Below are 16,497 nucleotides of genomic sequence, written 5' to 3'. Positions count from 1 at the left end.
GCCTATAAAAAGTCTCCGTGACGAAACCCCCAGTACCGAGAGCCACGATACGGAAAACCTTCCGAGAGACGCCGCCGCTGATCCCATCTCGGGGGATCCAGGAGATCGCCTCCGGCACCGTGCCGGAGAGGGGAATCATCTCCCGGAGGACTCTACGCCGCCATGGTCGCCTCCGGTGTGATGTGTGAGTAGTCTACCCCTGGACTATGGGTCCATAGCAGTAGCTAGATGGTTGTCTTCTCCCCATTGTGCTATCATTGTCGGATCTTGTGAGCTGCCTAACATGATCAAGATCATCTATCTGTAATTCTATATGTTGCGTTTGTTGGGATCCGATGAATAGAGAATACTTGTTATGTTGATTATCAAAGTTATATCTATGTGTTGTTTATGATCTTGCATGCTCTCCGTTATTAGTAGATGCTCTGGCCAAGTTGATGCTAGTAACTCCAAGAGGGAGTATTTATGCTCGATAGTGGGTTCATGTCTCCGTGAATCTGGAGGAGTGACAAGAACCACTAAGATTACGGATGTGCTGTTGCCACTAGGGATAAAACATTAGTGCTATGTTCAAGGATGTAGTCACTAGTTACATTACGCACCATACTTAATGCAATTGTCTGTTGTTAGCAACTTAATACAGGAGGGTTCGGATGATAACCTGAAGGTGGACTTTTAGGCATAGATGCAGTTGGATGACGGTCTATGTACTTTGTCGTAATGCCCAATTAAATCTCACTATACTCATCATGATATGTACGTGCATGGTCATGCTCTCTTTATTTGTCAATTGCCCAACTGTAATTTGTTCACCCAACATGCTGTTCGTCTTATGGGAGAGACACCTCTAGTGAACTGTGGACCCCGGTCCAATTCTCTTTATTGAAATACAATCTACTGCAATACTTGTTCTACTGTTTTCTGCAAACAATCATCTTCCACACAATACGGTTAACTCTTTGTTACAGCAAGCCGGTGAGATTGACAACCTCACTGTTTCGTTGGGGCAAAATACTTTGGTTGTGTTGTGCAGGTTCCACGTTGGCGCCGGAATCACTGGTGTTGCGCCGCACTACATCTCGCCGCCATCAACCTTCAACGTGCTTCTTGACTCCTACTGGTCCGATTAAACCTTGGTTTCTTACTGAGGGAAACTTGCCGCTGTGCGCATCACACCTTCCTCTTGGGGTTCCCAACGGACGTGCCAACCACACGCATCAAGCAAATTTCTCGCGCGCCGTTGCCGGGAGATCAAGACACGCTGCAAGGGGAGTCTCCACTTCTCAATCTCTTTACTTTGTTTTTGTCTTGCTTAGTTTTATTTACTACTTTGTTTGCTGCACTAAATCAAAATACAAAAAAATTAGTTGCTAGTTTTACTTTATTTGCTATCTTGTTTGCTATATCTAAAACACAAAAAAATTAGTTTACTTGCATTTACTTTATCTAGTTTGCTTTATTTACTGTTGCTAAAATGGCCAACGCTGAAAACACTAAGTTGTGTGACTTCACAACCACAAATAATAATGATTTCTTATGCACACCTATTGCTCCACCTGCTACTACAGCAGAATTCTTTGAAATTAAACCTGCTTTACTGAATCTTGTTATGCGAGAGCAATTTTTCAGTGTTAGTTACGATGATCTTTGCTGCCCATCTTAATAATTTTGTTGAATTATGTGAAATGCAAAAATATAAAGATGTAGATGGTGATATTATTAAACTAAAATTGTTCCCTTTCTCATTAAGAGGAAGAGCTAAAGATTGGTTGCTATCTCTGCCTAAGAATAGTATTGATTCATGGACTAAATGCAAGGATGCTTTTATTGGTAGATATTATCACCTGCTAAAATTATATCTTTGAGGAGTAGCATAATGAATTTTAAACAATTAGATACTGAACATGTTGCTCAAGCTTGGGAAAGAATGAAATCTTTGGTTAAAAATTGCCCAACCCATGGACTGACTACTTGGATGATCATCCAAACCTTCTATGCAGGACTAAATTTTTCTTCACGGAATTTATTGGATTCAGCTGCTGGAGGTACCTTTATGTCCATCACTCTTGGTGAAGCAACAAAGCTTCTTGATAATATGATGATCAACTACTCTGAATGGCACACGGAAAGAGCTCCACAAGGTAAGAAGGTAAATTCGTCGAAGAAACCTCTTCCTTGAGTGATAAGATTGATGCTATTATGTCTATGCTTGTGAATGATAGGACTAATATTGATCCTAATAATGTTCCGTTAGCTTCATTGGTTGCACAAGAAGAACATGTTGATGTAAACTTCATTAAAAATAATAATTTCAACAACAACGCTTACCGGAACAATTCTAGTAACAACTATAGACCATATCCTTATAATAATGGCAACGGCTATGGTAATTCTTATGGTAATTCTTACAACAATAATAGGAATTCACCCCCTGGACTTGAAGCCATGCTTAAAGAATTTATTAGTACACAAACTGCTTTTAACAAATCTGTTGAAGAAAAGCTTGGGAAAATTGATATACTTGCTTCTAAAGTCGATAGTCTTGCTGCTGATGTTGATCTTTTGAAATCAAAAGTTTTGCCTAATGAGAATCATCATAATAAAATTGCTACTACAGCAAATGCCATTCAAGTTAGAATTAATGAGAATATAAGATTAATGGCTGAACTGCGTGCTAGGTGGGATAGAGAAGAAAATGAAAAACTAGCTAAAGAGAAGAATATAGCTAAAGTTTGGACTATTACCACCACTAGTAATGCTAATGCTACACATGTTGCTGCACCTCCTACTCATACTAATAAAAGAATTGGTGTTAGCAATGTTTCCACTTCTAATGCAAAGCGAAAAAGCTGCACAAAGCTGCTAAAGCTATTTGAACCGCCTTTGATAAAGCTGCTGAATTTTTTCCAACATTGGGGATGATGATCCCATTGCTTTAGATTATAATGGTTTGAATTTTGATGATTGCCACATCTCTGAAGTTATAAAGTTCTTGCAAAAACTTGCTAAAAGTCCTAATGCTAGTGCTATAAATTTGGCTTTTACACATCATATTACAAATGCTCTTATAAAAGCTAGAGAAGAGAAACTAGAGCGCGAAGCCTCTATTCCTAAAAAGCTAGAGGATGGTTGGGAGCCCATCATTAAGATGAAGGTTAAAGATTTTGATTGTAATGCTTTATGTGATCTTGGTGCAAGTATTTATTATGCCTAAGAAAATTTATAATATGCTTGACTTGCCACCGCTGAAAAATTGTTATTTGGATGTTAATCTTGCTGATCATTCTACAAAGAAACCTTTGGGTAAAGTTGATAATGTTCGCATTACCGTTAACAATAACCTTGTTCCCGTTGATTTTGTTGTCTTGGATATTGAATGCAATGCATCTTGTCCCATTATATTGGGAAGACCTTTTCTTGAACTGTTGGTGCTGTTATTGATATGAAGGAAGGTAATATAAAATATCAATTTCCTCTCAAGAAAGGTATGGAACACTTCCCTAGAAAGAGAATGAAGGTACCTTTTGATTCCATTATGAGAACAAATTATGATGTTGACACTTCGTCTCTTGATAATACTTGATACACACTTTCTGCGCCTAGCTGAAAGGCGTTAAAGAAAAGCGCTTATGGGAGACAACCCATGTTTTTACCTACAGTACTTTGTTTTTATTTTGTGTCTTGGAAGTTGTTTACTACTGTAGCAACCTCTCCTTATCTTAGTTTTGTGTTTTGTTGTGCCAAGTTAAGCCGTTGATAGAAAAGTAAGTACTAGATTTGGATTACTGCACAGTTCCAGATTTCTTTGCTGTCACGAATCTGAGTCCACCTCCCTGTAGGTAGCTCAGAAAATTAAGCCAATTTACGTGCATGATCCTCAGATATGTACGCAACTTTCATTCAATTTGAGCATTTTCATTTGAGCAAGTCTGGTGCCATTTTAAAATTCGTCAATACGAACTGTTCTGTTTTGACAGATTCTGCCTTTTATTTCGCATTGCCTCTTTCGCTATGTTGGATGAATTTCTTTGATCCATTAATGTCCAGTAGCATTATGCAATGTCCAGAAGTGTTAAGAATGATTGTGTCACCTCTGAATATGTCAATTTATATTGTGCACTAACCCTCTAATGAGTTGTTTCGAGTTTGGTGTGGAGGAAGTTTTCAAGGATCAAGAGAGGAGTATGATGCAACATGATCAAGGAGAGTGAAAGCTCTAAGCTTGGGGATGCACCCGGTGGTTCACCCCTGCATATTCTAAGAAGACTCAAGCGTCTAAGCTTGGGGATGCCCAAGGCATCCCCTTCTTCATCGACAACATTATCAGGTTCCTCCCCTGAAACTATATTTTTATTCCATCACATCTTATGTGCTTTTTCTTGGAGCGTCGGTTTGTTTTTGTTTTTTGTTTTATTTGAATAAAATGGATCCTATCATTCACTTTATGGGAGAGAGACACGCTCCGCTGTAGCATATGGACAAGTATGTCCTTGGTTTCTACTCATAGTATTCATGGCGAAGTTTCTCCTTCGTTAAATTGTTATATGGTTGGAATTGGAAAATGATACATGTAGTAATTGCTATTAATGTCTTGGGTAATGTGATACTTGGCAATTGTTGTGCTCATGATTAAGCTCTTGCATCATATGCTTTGCACCCATTAATGAAGAAATACATAGAGCATGCTAAAATTTGGTTTGCATATTTGGTTTCTCTAAGGTCTAGATAATTTCTAGTTTTGAGTTTGAACAACAAGGAAGACGGTGTAGAGTCTTATAATGTTTTCAATATGTCTTTTATGTGAGTTTTGCTGCACCGGTTCATCCTTGTGTTTGTTTCAAATAAGCCTTGCTAGCCTAAACCTTGTATCGAGAGGGAATACTTCTCATGCATCCAAATACTTGAGCCAACCACTATGCCATTTGTGTCCACCATACCTACCTACTACATGGTATTTTCCGCCATTCCAAAGTAAATTGCTTGAGTGCTACCTTTAAAATTCCATCATTCACCTTTGCAATATATAGCTCATGGGACAAATAGCTTAAAAACTATTGTGGTATTGAATATGTAATTATGCACTTTATCTCTTATTAAGTTGCTTGTTGTGCGATAACCATGTTCACTGGGGACGCCATCAACTATTCATTGTTGAATTTCATGTGAGTTGCTATGCATGTCCGTCTTGTCTGAAGTAAGAGAGATCTACCACCATATGGTTAAGCATGCATATGTTAGAGAAGAACATTGGGCCGCTAACTAAAGCCATGCTCCATGGTGGAAGTTTCGATTTTGGACAACAATCCTCAAATCTCAAATGAGAAAATTATTAATTGTTGGTATATGCTTATGCATAAAAGAGGAGTCCATTATCTGTTGTCTATGTTGTCCCGGTATGGATGTCTAAGTTGAAGAATAATCAATAGCGAGAAATCCAATGCGAGCTTTCTCCTTAGACCTTTGTACGGGCGGCATAGAGGTACCCCTTTGTGACACTTGGTAAAAACAATGCATTGTGATGATCCGGTAGTCCAAGCTAATTAGGACAAGGTGCGGGCACTATTAGTACACTATGCATGAGGCTTGCAACTTATAAGATATAATTTACATGATGCATATGCTTTATTACTACTGTTGACAAAATTGTTTCATGTTTTCAAAATCAAAGCTCTAGCACAAATATAGCAATCGATGCTTTTCCTCTATGGAGGACCATTCTTTTACTTTCAATGTTGAGTCAGTTCACCTATCTCTCTCCACCTCAAGAAGCAAACACTTGTGTGAACTGTGCATTGATTCCTACATATTTGCTTATTGCATCTATTATATTACTCTATGTTGACAATATCCATGAGATATACATGTTACAAGTTGAAAGCAACCGCTGAAACTTAATCTTCTTTTGTGTTGCTTCAATGCCTTTACTTTGAATTATTGCTTTATGAGTTAACTCTTATGCAAGACTTATTGATGCTTGTCTTGAAGTGCTATTCATGAAAAGTCTTTGCTATATGATTCACTTGTTTACTCATGTCATATACATTGTTTCGATCGCTGCATTCACTACATATGCTTTACAAATAGTATGATCAAGATTATGATGGCATGTCACTCCGAAATTATACGTGTTATCGTTTTACCTGCTCGGGATGAGCAGAACTAAGCTTGGGGATGCTGATACGTCTCCGACGTATCGATAATTTCTTATGTTCCATGCCACATTATTGATGTTATCTACATGTTTTATGCACACTTTATGTCATATTCGTGCATTTTCTGGAACTAACCTATTAACAAGATGCCGAAGTGCCGATTCTTTGTTTCTGCTGTTTTTGGTTTCAGAAATCCTAGTAAGGAAATATTCTCGGAATTGGACGAAATCAAAGCCCAGGGCCCTATTTTCTCACGAAGCTTCCAGAAGTAAGAAGGAGAGACGAAGAGGGGCCACGGAGGGGCCACACCCTAGGGCGGCGCGGCCCCCCCTTGGCCGCGCGGCCCTGTGGTGTGGGGCCCCCGTGCCGCCTCTTGACCTGCCCTTCCGCCTATAAAAAGTCTCTGTGACGAAACCCCCGATCCGAGAGCCACGATACGGAAAACCTTCCCGGAGACGCCGCCGCCGCCGATCCCATCTCGGGGGATCCAGGAGATCGCCTCCGGCACCCTGCCGGAGAGGGGAATCATCTCCCGGAGGACTCTACGCCGCCATGGTCGCCTCCGGTGTGATGTGTGAGTAGTCTACCCCTGGACTATGGGTCCATAGCAGTAGCTAGATGGTTGTCTTCTCCCCATTGTGCTATCATTGTCGGATCTTGTGAGCTGCCTAACATGATCAAGATCATCTATCTGTAATTCTATATGTTGCGTTTGTTGGGATCCGATGAATAGAGAATACTTGTTATGTTGATTATCAAAGTTATATCTATGTGTTGTTTATGATCTTGCATGCTCTCCGTTATTAGTAGATGCTCTGGCCAAGTTGATGCTAGTAACTCCAAGAGGGAGTATTTATGCTCGATAGTGGGTTCATGTCTCCGTGAATCTGGAGGAGTGACAAGAACCACTAAGATTACGGATGTGCTGTTGCCACTAGGGATAAAACATTAGTGCTATGTTCAAGGATGTAGTCACTAGTTACATTACGCACCATACTTAATGCAATTGTCTGTTGTTAGCAACTTAATACTGGAGGGGGTTCGGATGATAACCTGAAGGTGGACTTTTTAGGCATAGATGCAGTTGGATGACGGTCTATGTACTTTGTCGTAATGCCCAATTAAATCTCACTATACTCATCATGATATGTATGTGCATGGTCATGCTCTCTTTATTTGTCAATTGCCCAACTGTAATTTGTTCACCCAACATGCTGTTCGTCTTATGGGAGAGACACCTCTAGTGAACTGTGGACCCCGGTCCAATTCTCTTTACTGAAATACAATCTACTGCAATACTTGTTCTACTGTTTTCTGCAAACAATCATCTTCCACACAATACGGTTAACTCTTTGTTACAGCAAGCCGGTGAGATTGACAACCTCACTGTTTCGTTGGGGCAAAGTACTTTGGTTGTGTTGTGCAGGTTCTACGCTGGCGCCGGAATCACTGGTGTTGCGCCGCACTACATCTCGCCGCCATCAACCTTCAACGTGCTTCTTGACTCCTACTGGTCCGATTAAACCTTGGTTTCTTACTGAGGGAAACTTGCCGCTGTGCGCATCACACCTTCCTCTTGGGGTTCCCAACGGACGTGCCAACCACACGCATCATTGATCCATGCGCTTCAACCTATACTTTCCGAATACTTAATGCCACTTTTATAACTACCCATTTACAAAGTAGTGTTTGATGTCATCAAAGCATCCATCCGGTGTAGGTGATTAACATGATCTCATGGTCGAAGGATGTAATGGCCCCGGGTAGTACACCCTATTAGAATTGTTTGTTGTTTTTCTTTTGTGCATCATCATGACATCATGCATCATATCATTCATGTTTTCAACAAAATAAAATTATTTTATAAAACCCTAACTCTATTTTTTTCTCTCTCAAATGGTTTTAATAAACCCTTCTCTCTCTTCTCCCTCTGATAAACCCTAAAACAAAATAAATAAAATTATTTTATAAACCTAAATATTTTGTTATGTCTATTTCCTTTTTCTTTTTCAAATTCAAAATTTACTGGTTTTGTTTTCCAATCTTTTTACAAAACAGTTTGAAAGAGAAAAAGGAATTTAAAAGAAAACCCTATCAGCTAACCTACCTGGGCTGCCTTTTCTCCCCCTGGCCCATCCTCTCTCTTTCCTCCTCTCCCCTGGCCCGTTTCCCTCCTTCATTGCGCAGCCCACCTCTCCTCTTCTCTCTTGGCCCAGCCCAGCCCACATCTCCACCGTACCCCTTCGTGAGGAGAGGCTCCTCCTCTCTTCTGTCGTCTTCCTCGTCACGCAGAGGATGTGAGGCCGTGGTCCTCCCCCCACTCAACCACCGCACCACCATCCGCTCCCCCTTTTAACCCTCCCCACGGTGCCCGCAAACCCTAGCCTTCCCTCCTCCTCCCTCCGCGCTGCCAGCAACCTTCCCCCGTTCTTTTTCTTCTTTCTCTGCAAGCCACCGAGCACCACCGCACCTCCCCTCGCCATGGCTCTGCCGCTACAGAGCTTCCCACGATGAGCCAAGAGCACCAGGAGATGCGCCTCGCCTCCCTCGTCATCCTCCCCGAAGGAATCGTCCCCGCGCGCTCCGTATCGATGCCAACATCGCCGTTTCTTCCCCGTGTCTGGCGGGAAAACTCGTCGATTCCGGCCACCTCCGTCACCATCTCTCCGTTCTGAGCACAGGTTGAGCACCAGGTCGTCGCTGCGCATTCCCTGGACCCCTTGCCCTCCCCTCTCTCTCCCTGTTTTGCTATCTCACCTTGTTGCCGACCGCCGCTGTCCACAGATGTCCGCCGCCGACGAGATTCCGGCGCTCCCCGACGATGGCGCCGCCCCTCCATGGTCCGCGTCGATGAGAGGCGCCCGGCGCCCCTTTCCTCGCGCCCTGGGACGCTCCCAGACGCCGCGCTGCGCTCGCCTCGCCGTGGTGACCGCCTTCGCCGCGACGCGCACGGCATCCTCGCATCGAACATGTTCCGTGCGCTCTTGGAAGGTTGCCACGTCGACGCGCCAGCGTGTCATGCGGACCCCACCTATCATCCGCTGCGGGTCAAAACCGCCTCGGTGAGAAAACTTCCCCCCATCCCAGATCTGCATCTTTGCATCCGGCCCCCTGTCTCTTTTCTTTCTCAACCCGGTGCCCCTGCCCGCGTATCTTTACACGTGACATAGGCATCCCCAATGGGCCTGCTGAATATGGTACCCGGGGTTTACTGAAGGCCCACGACTCGATGAGTATGAAGATTCGGAAGCCCAAGTTAGTATTAAGGAAAGCTAGAAAAACATACTTGTAATCTTTCCGGATGAGTTAGAAACCTTCCCGGACTCTGCAATGTGTGTACTACGAATCCCTCGACTCCACCTCCTATATAAGGGGGAGTCGAGGGACAAAGAAAGGATCGATTGATTGTCCCACGCAACCCTAGTTTTTACATCGTCGAGTACTTTTTGGCTGAAACCCTCGAGATCTACTTGCCCTCTACTTCCGCTAAAACCCTAGTCTGCAATCCGTAGGCATTGATAAGTTAATCCCTTGTCAATTGGCGCCGTCTGTGGGAATTAGAGGTATCAAGGATCTGATCTCGATGGCACGTTCAAGATCGTCGACTTCGTCAACTGCAAGCAACGCGATGGATAGAGGTAAACAGATCGAAAATGGTCTAATTGATTTTGTACCTCACCCGCCCTCCCGTTTGGATGCATATGCGTATCTGGAGGAGCCCATGAAGATGACGTTCGGAAAGTTCCACTTCCGCGTCGAGAAAGAAGGAGCCTATCATTTCGAAATTCCGATCTCGTCGGGATTATCAGCGGTCGATCCCGATTTTTTAAGTTCTGCATCGTCAATCAAGTCAGGCGACGAGGAGACTTCGTCGCCACGCTTCATCAGTACGGTGGCAAGGGAAAAACTCGCCAAGATCTTCAGCGACATATCTTTTGAGTCATCGGTGGACTCCGATATAAGCGATGACCCAAGCAACATAGACAGCTTCAACTTCATCGACAGATCCAATGTTGTGGGGAAGGTCTTCACCACTCTCTGTGATGGTGTCACCAAACCTGACAAAGTTCAGAATCCAAAATATCATCAGATCTATGCCATTGGAGAGACAAGTCCCCCATAGGAGGAGACGTCAGAGAACTTCGACGATGCGGGAAATCCGTATGTCGACCCTGCAGACCTCAACCGAGGTTTAGGAACAAAATATGTTGGGCCTGGATTGCGGCAGATGAAACAATTTCCGCAGGCAGTATGGGATAGAGTCGCGAGAGCCATTGATGGCACAGAACCAATGACTGTAACGGCGACACCTGAGGAGTTACAAGCATATCAATATAGACTCGCACGTATCAGGCGGGAGCTCGAGAAACAAAAAAACGAGTTGGATAGGAGGCAGGAAGTGGCTTCCGCGTCAAGCAGGCGAAGGGCGGAGTTGAGTCGACAATCTGGTACTTCGGGAGATAGTCACAGAGCAGCTCGAAATAGGGCAAGATCGCAGCTGCAAAATATACCTGAGGCAGATAGGGAGAATTTGGTTCAAAACCTCGACATGTCCTTTATGTCGATAGACACGAGGGGGAACATTATCCCTAAGACACCAGAAGCTGGATACATGGTGACGCAGGCTTTCATCCTCGCATCCAAACCACCTCCCAGAGATCCAAGAGAGGCATTGTACAATATGGCCATGGCAGGAGTTGGTGCCATGGGAACGGCGTTTATAAATTCGCCTCCCGAAGGATCAGCAAGGCAAAATAGTCCACGACCTACTGCAGCAGCGCCAGTTCCCGAGAGAACAAGTGGGGCAAGAGATACAGCAGCCCAAGCACAGGTAGACAGAGCACGACAAAATAGAAGGGAACATCGGCATTCCCCAGAGATAGATGACGAGGACATGTGTGGGCTACCGTGCTTTACAAGGAGGGTCCGGAAAACTCGGGTTCCTTCAGGGTTTAAGTTACCCGATAATTTCAAAAAATTCGATGGCCTGCAAGATCCCGAGGATTGGCTAGTCGATTACCTTGAGACGGTGAAGCTGATAGGTGGAACCAGAGCAACAGCCATGCAGAGTATTCAAGTACATCTGAGTGGAGCCGCAAGATCTTGGATAAAGAAGCTTCCTCCAGGTTCCATCGACAGCTGGGATAGTTTTGAGGATGTATTCGTCAAAAATTTCCGATCCACCTGCAAAAAACCCGCATCACTAGAAGAGTTGAGATCGTGTCGACAGAAGCATGATGAATCAATGAGAAAGTACATCCAGAGGTGGAACATCATTAAAAACTCGGCAGAGAACATATCTGACGAGAGAGCAATAGATGCGTTCGTAGCAGGAATTCGACGAGGAGATTTTGTCGAAGACTTGGGGAGAACTAACCCAAGGACAGTGTCAGCATTGATGGAGATAGCAAACAGGTGGGCAGATGGAGAAGACGCTGTCCACAATAAGCGACACAGGTCACCAGAGGAGGACCGTGGTCGAAACTTTCAAAACAGGCGACGATTCCCTCGACAATTCTCGAGTTATGATACTCCTGATCAAATATCGGCTGGCTTTCGGGGAAGCACTGGAGGAAACAATAGAGATGAATATCAAAGGAGTAACGAGCAGCGAGGCGACAATAGAGATGACTCTCGGAATAACAGACAAAATAGTGGACCAAGGTTTCAAAGACCTTTTGTATCCCCTGAGGATATGATGAACGGGCCATGTCAGATGCACTTCTATGTCGACAATAATGGGAAGAGGCAGTCAGGACATCTACAGAAGGATTGCCGAAATTTTCAAGAAAAGTTGAGGTTTGCAGGGCAAGCCAATGCTCAGGCAACAAATAGAAACCCCCAGGGGCCCAGGAGTGAGATCCACCTACCATCCCCTCCCGCAATTACGGACGAAAATAGACACCAGCTCAGAATAGCGGCAGCACCACACCCACCTCCATATATCGACCCCAATTCCAACGGCGCGGTTTCGATGATTCAGAAAGCTAGGCCGTCTAACAGGGCTCAGAAAGTAATTTCGCGACAAGTGTTCATGGCAGAGAAGATGCCTCCACCAACGACAGAGTACCTAAATTGGTCGGGACAGGACATTGGCTTCACAATAGCGGATCACCCGCAGCAAGTTCCTCGACCAGGGCAGTCAGCACTTATCTTACCAGCAGTGATTGCAGGATTCGACGTATCTCGAGTATTCATAGATGGAGGCAGCAGTCTAAACCTTATGTACGCAGATACACTAAGGAAGATGAACATATCCATAGCAAATCTGAAACCAACTGATACACGTTTTCATGGTATCACGCCAGAGAAGCCAAATTACCCGTTGGGGAAGATCAATCTTGACGTTCAGTTTGGGACCCGAGAAAACTACAGGATAGAAAGGCTGGAGTTTGAAGTCGTGGATTTCCCGTCGCAATATCACGCCTTGCTGGGACGACCAGCATATGCCAGGTTTATGGCGATACCACACTACACGTACCTGTTGTGGAGGCTACCTGGGCCTAATGGACCAATTACAATCAAAGGAAGTTTCGCGTTAGCTGATAAATGCGACAAGGACTTTCATCGACTGTCAGAAACCTTCGGGATGCAAGCAGAATACATGGCGTCAAAGCTGACAACTGATTATGATGTGTTGCCAGATGTAGGAAGGCCTCTCAGGGAGCCAACCTTTAATACCACGAAAGACTCGAAGGAGGTGCGGATTCACCCGACAGATCCAAAGAAAACGACGTCCATTGCAACAAACATGGACCTTGCATAGGAAAGCGTGCTCGTCGAGTTCCTCCGTGAGCACTGGAAAATCTTTGCATGCTGTCCAGCTGACATGCCAGGAGTACCCAGGGAACTTGCCGAGCACCATTTAAACTTGGATCCAATAGCGAGACCAATTAAACAACCTTTGCGGCGTTTTTCGGAACCAAACCGTAAAGCTATGCTGTCAGAAATTAATCGACTCAGAGAAGCTGCTTTTATTAAGGAACTACATACAGAGGCCACGTGGGTAGCTAACCCAGTGCTGGTCCCGAAGAAAAACACGAAAGTCCTTCGCATGTGTGTCGACTTTACGTGTCTCAATAAACATTGTCCAAAGGATAACTTTCCCCTCCCAAGGATCGATCAAATCATCGACTCCACGGCAGGATGTGAACGTCTTTCCTTCCTGGACGCATATTCTGGTTATAACTAGATTAGATTAAAAGAAGAAGATGAGGTCAAGATAGCGTTCATTACACCTTATGGCGTGTTTTGCTACAAAACAATGCCCTTTGGTCTGAAAAACGCGGGAGCAACATATCAGCGGATGATACAAAAATGCCTAGCAACACAGATTGGAAAAAACGTACAAGTATACATTGACGACGTCGTTATAACATCAAGAAAGGGGCCAACATTGATCGAGGATTTAAAGGAAACCTTCGACAATCTTGATAAGTTTTGCCTCAAGCTAAACCCGACGAAGTGTTCCTTCGGCGTCCCTGCAGGAGAACTTCTCGGGTTCCTAGTCTCAGCAAGAGGGATTGAAGCCAATCCAGAGAAAATTCAAGCTATCGTAACAATGAGGAAGCCAACAAAGTTAAAAGAAGTACAACAGCTGACCGGGCGAGTCGCAGCTTTAAGCAGATTCGTCGCCAGACTAGGAGAAAAAGCGTTACCGTTCTATGCTCTAATCAAGCAAGGAGAGAAATTCCAGTGGAACGAAGAGGCCGACAGAGCTTTCGAGGATCTCAAACGCACAATTTCGACACCGCCAATCTTGGTGGCGCCCAAGGAGAAGGAACCCCTCTTGTTATACATTGCAGCTACGCCTCAGGTGGTCAGCACAGTACTTGTAGTTGAAAGAGAGGAAGAAGGAAAACTCCATGGAGTACAGAGGCCAGTATACTTCATCAGTGAAGTTTTATCTCCCTCAAAACAGCGGTATCCGCAGTACCAAAAGCTAGCATACGGAGTGTTTACAACCGCAAGGAAGTTGCGGCACTATTTTTCGGCACACCCGATAATAGTGGTCAATGAGGCGCCTTTATCCAATATACTAAATAATCCAGAAGCTACGGGTCGTGTCTCCCTTTGGGGAATAGAGCTTTCCCCTCGGGACATCACGTATGAAAAAAGAAAAGCAATAAAGTCGCAAATTCTACCAGACTTCATCGCAGAATGGATGGAGCTACAAAATACGGGACCCCCGGATTTATCGAGAACCTGTACTATGAATTTCGACGGGTCTAAGAGATTAGAGGGAGCTGGAGCAGGCATGATACTAATGTTGGAGATATGCCCGAGAGGCAATAATAAAATAGTTATTGTTATATCTTAATGTTCATGATAAATGTTTACACTCCATGCTATAATTGTATTAACCGGAAACATTGATACATGTGTGTTGTGTATACAACCAAAGTCCCTAGTAAGCCTCTCATTTAACTAGCTTGTTGATTAATAGATGATCATGGTTTCCTGATCATGAACATCGGATGTTATTAATAAAAAGATCATATCATTAGGTGAATGATGTGATGGACACACCCATAGTAAGCATAGCATAAGATCAAGTCATTAAGTTCAACTTGCTATAAGCTTTCGATACATAGTTACCTAAGTCCTTCGACCATGAGATCATGTAAATCACTTACACCGGAAGGATGCTTTGATTACATCAAACGCCACTGCGTAAATGGGTGGTTATAAAGATGGGATTAAGTATTCGAAAAGTGTGAGTTGAAGCATATGGATCAAGAGTGGGATTTGTCCATCCCGATGACGGATAGATATACTCTGGGCCCTCTCGGTGGAATGTCGTCTGATTGGCTTGCAAGCATGTGATTAAGATCACAAGAGATGACATACCACGGTACGAGTAAAGAGTACTTGTCGGTAACGAGGTTGAACAAGGTATGGAGATACCGATGATCGAACCTCGGGCAAGTAAAGTATCGCGTGACAAAGGGAATCAGTATTTTATGTAATTGGTTCAATTGATCACTAAGTTATCGTTGAATGTGTGGGAGCCATTATGGATCTCCAGATCCTGCTATTGGTTATTGGTCGGAGAGGAGTCTCAACCATGTCTGCATAGTTCACGAACTGTAGGGTGACACACTTAAGGTTTGATGTCGTTTTAAGTAGATATGGAATATGGAATAGAGTTCGAATGTTGTTCGGAGTCTCGGATGGGATCCAGGACATCACGAGGAGGTCCGGAATGGTCCGGAGAATAAGATTCATATATAGGAAGTCACTTTCCAAGTTTGGAAATGATCCGGTGCATTTATGGAAGGTGCTAGAATGTTCTAGAACTTTCCGGAAGAAATCACCATGGAAGGTGGAGTCCCGGTTGGACTCCACCAACCCTAACTTGCTAACCAAGTGGGAGGGTGGAGTCCATGGTGGACTCCACCACCCATGGTGGACTCCACCACCAACCCTAACTTGCTAACCAAGTGGGAAGGTGGAGTCCCTGTCCCTCTAGGTTTCGTCCATAAGGCAGTTTTTGAATTGGGGTCTTATTCGAAGACTTTGGGCAAACCCTTGGGGTTCCACCTATATAATGAGGAGGAGAGGGAGGGGGCTGCCCTAGACTTGGCCGCACCACCTAGGGCTCCCCTGGCCGGCGCCCTTGCCCCCCCCCTCTCCCAAACCCTAGCCTCTCTCCTCCTCCATCTTCTCCCACAACGCTTAGACGAAGCCCTGCCGGAGATCTCCACCACCACCGCCACCACGCCATCGTGCTGTCGGGATTCCGAGGAGGATCTACTAATTCTGCTGCCCGCTGGAACGGGGAGAAGGACGTCGTCATCAACACCGAACGTGTGACCGAGTACGGAGGTGCTGCCCGATTGTGGCACCGTCAAGATCTTCTACGCGCTTTTGGAAGCGGCAAGTGATCGACTACATCAACAACGAGATCTAATCTCGTAGGCTTTGGAAATCTTCGAGGGTTAGTCTCATGATCTTCTCGTTGCTACCATCTACTAGATTGGATCTTGGCTTGTTATTCGTTCTTGCGGTAGGAAATTTTTTGTTTTCTATGCTACGAATCCCATCAGTGGTATCAGAGCCATGTCTATGCATAGATTGGTTGCACGAGTAGAACACAATGGTTTTGTGGGCGTTGATGCTTTTGTTGTCTTTAGTTGGTGTACTTTGCATCTTGCGGGATGGTGGGATGAAGCGGCCCGGGCTAACTTTACATGACCGCGTTCATGAGACTTGCTCCACGTTCGACATGCAACTTGTATTGCATAAGTGGCTTTGCGGGTGTCTATCTCTCTCACCATAGTGAAGATTCAATCTACTCTTTCTATTGACAACACTAGTATCACCGTTGTGGTTCATGTTCGTA

The sequence above is a fragment of the Lolium perenne genome, chromosome 4 (assembly GCF_019359855.2).
Source record: "Lolium perenne isolate Kyuss_39 chromosome 4, Kyuss_2.0, whole genome shotgun sequence".
Lineage (NCBI taxonomy): Eukaryota > Viridiplantae > Streptophyta > Magnoliopsida > Poales > Poaceae > Lolium > Lolium perenne.
Note: the sequence above shows the minus strand (reverse complement) of the source record.